The sequence below is a fragment of the Mustela nigripes genome, chromosome 5 (genome assembly GCF_022355385.1).
Source record: "Mustela nigripes isolate SB6536 chromosome 5, MUSNIG.SB6536, whole genome shotgun sequence".
Taxonomy (NCBI): domain Eukaryota; kingdom Metazoa; phylum Chordata; class Mammalia; order Carnivora; family Mustelidae; genus Mustela; species Mustela nigripes.
Window position 1 is genome coordinate 29,997,729 of NC_081561.1, and position 3,057 is coordinate 30,000,785.

The 3,057-nt window shown below is 36.2% G+C and overlaps 1 non-coding gene across 1 annotated transcript; it reads left to right on the top strand.

Annotated features, from left to right (window-relative positions):
* The first annotated feature begins 2,490 nt into the window (after positions 1-2,490).
* On the top strand, positions 2,491-2,597 carry LOC132018816 (U6 spliceosomal RNA). The gene has a single exon (XR_009404598.1). It is a non-coding gene; the product is annotated as a U6 spliceosomal RNA (small nuclear RNA).
* The last annotated feature ends 460 nt before the right edge of the window (positions 2,598-3,057 follow it).

Here is a 3,057-nt window from a genome sequence, read left to right on the forward strand (position 1 = left end):
GCCCCAGTCAAGCCTTCAGATGATTACAGCTTTAGCCAAAAGCTTAACTGCAATCTTATGAAAACCACAAGCCAAACTACCCAGTTAAACTGCTCCCCACTTTCTGACCTGAGAAATACTATGCAACTTGTTGTCTGTCCTAAACTACTAAGTTTTGGAGTAATTTGTTATACAGTAGTATAATTCACTGGGACACTGTTGTAATCTCTGCGGATTAGTTACTCACTTACCACCATGGTCCCAGAAATACATTCTGGTCTCCAGAATTCGTTCAGCAGTTTTTATTTAAATATAACAGCTTTTCATTTAATATTTCACTTTCTTTGGGGCTGATTACATTACATATTTGAAGATGCAAAATAACCTGCCTTGACTCTCAAAATTAGTTCCCATCTCCTCTGATACAAGAATCTGGCTGCTGTTTCCAAAATATGCTCATTGTGGCATTATCCTAGCTTGAAGTTTAATTGATACATCATAGACATTTACTCTATTATAGAGAACCAGTAATTTCCATGTGAAATTTTGCCCCCAGAAATGCCAATTTTCCTTGTTCTACCCTCTGGCCTGAGAGCACAAGTCAATAATGGGAAGGAATTGAGAAGAAGAAACTGGGGATACCAAGTTCTTATAGTACTATTAAGTATTTCTGCCAAGTATCTCATTTATCCTGGTTACAGATGCCTTGGGCTTAGGTGCAGGATAATTTTGGACAGCACAATCATGTGCTTTACCCCATGTAAATTGGCGATCAGAAGTATGGAAAATGTTTTAAGTCTCTTGAAAATGCCTGAAAGAGAAAGGGAATTTTCTCTCTTTACCCTCAAGGTCTCTACTTAAACTATTGATGGGGAGAGAAAACTTGCCTGAAAGGAAGATCCTGACGAGTGTTATTTTCCAAGAACTTTCACCCAAAGTCTAAAGCAGAACTTATCTATGCTACTTCCCTCAGTCTTTCTTAGGCAGTGACAACTGGAGTCTTATCTTCTTCAGACTTTCTCAGCTGTCCAGCTTTATGGAAAGAAGCTTTATTTTCTCCCTCTTCCCCAGTCATATGGAAAGACCATGAGTAATCCTAATAGAGGAAGTCCCTATTATATACTATTATTCTTGAATTAGTATAATTCATAGCATCTCTTTACTGCTATGGGTGAACAAAAAAGCAGGCATAGGCAATGTGGTTGGGAAATAACTAAAGACTTCTTTTATATTATGACTATCAAAAGTACAAGATTAATCCCAAAGTCTGCTTAGTAAAAATACAAAAAACTAAAATTTTTAGTCAGCCAATAAGCCATATACCAATTCTCATTGTCCTTGCTTAGAAACATATATTCTAAGTGGCATAGCACAATAAAGGCTGGTATCCAAGTTCATTTGGCTACTCAACTGGCTTGAAATATTAAACCTACTTCTTGATCAGCAGGGCTCAAGTCCAACTTCCTGCTAGGTTTACCTGAACAATTTTATAAAAATAAGTACAATTATCAAGGTCCCACCTCACACTAATCAAGTAGAAATTTCTTGGAAGTGGGGGAGAAGAAGAGAAGGTAAGGTTATGAATCAGTAATTTAAAAGATATTCTCAAGTGATTAAACTATGCACCCAGGACTAAGAACCACAGGCCTAGGTTGACATCTCCATGTCTCCTATTCCTTATTTAGTAGCTCAGGCTGAACCTTAAAGGCAGAGTGAGGTGGAAGGGAGTGTATTGCTCAAGGACCCTCTTACCTCACCCCCACAATGGGAAAAGAAGGAAATATTTGAACTTCATTCTTTTCATTCAGAGTTTCACCCCCAATTAACTGAATGGTTTTTTATCAATATCACTACCTTCAGGAGTATAAAGATAATGAGTTGCCTCATAAATCTTTTGGATGTTAATAAAAATCATAAGGGTAGTTAAAGTGTAACTGGCCTTGGAGTAAAGCTATGGTAAAGTCCTTTGGTTCTATCTTGAATATGTTATTTCATTTTCTTTATCTTTTAAACACTCAGACTTCAAATAATATATTACACAAGAGTGATCTTTGAAATGAAATTGCCAGAATAAGAGCTTGCTTTTGAAGAAATTGAAGGTCATTACCCTGTAATTATACCAAATAAAACTTATAGCCATCTTATAAACATAGAGAAGCCAGCTCAGATTTCCTTACAATGTGGAAAACAGGGGCAAAAGAAATATAGAAAAAGTTAAACTTTTAAAAACTTACAGCCAACCCATTGACAAACACTTGGGATAGGCAGGGTGATTTTCCTCCAAGAATCCAACTGCCTTACTGTTAATATTTTCTTAGAGGGAAAAAGAAAACTTTAGCTTGAAGTTAGCCTGACCGCTAGGAAACTTTGCTTCCAAATTCCTTAGAGACTTATGCTATGCCTAACCCCCTCCCAACTTGAAAGTGTATAATCAGCCACTATTCACAACTACAGTGCAGCTCTTTCTGGCCATGGGTTCCATTCCCGTGCTTTAATAAAACCACACTTTCTGTGCTCGCTTCAGCAGCACATATACTAAAATTGGAACGATACAGAGAAGATTAGCATGGCCCCTGCGCAAGGATGACACGCAAATTCGTGAAGCGTTCCATATTTAAAAAAAAAAAAAACAACAACACTTTCTGCACCAAATACAAATACATCTCAAGAATTCTTTCTTGACTGTTTGCTCCTGAACCCCAACTTTTACATCACTTATATCTGCTATATTAACTAGGTCTATTTAATATTTTTTTTCTGAGTTGTTCATAGATAAATCAGAGAATTGTGAGTTCTACCTATCATTCTAGCATGTAAATTTATAAATTCATTGTAGGTAATCTTCTGGTCAGAACCCTCATTGTTTCTGACTTTGAATATTCTGTAAAGGTCAGTATACTAGGAGTATCTAGTTTTTCATTTCAACTTGTAATCTTTAGAAAAATATTCTTATGATTTCAGATCTATTGATAACCATTTAAATTTCATCTCTACATACAAAGTGTGGGATTTTAAAAGCTGTGCTCTAAAATATAGGCTGCTGAACATTTTAGACAACCTTTTGATGTCTGTGAGATC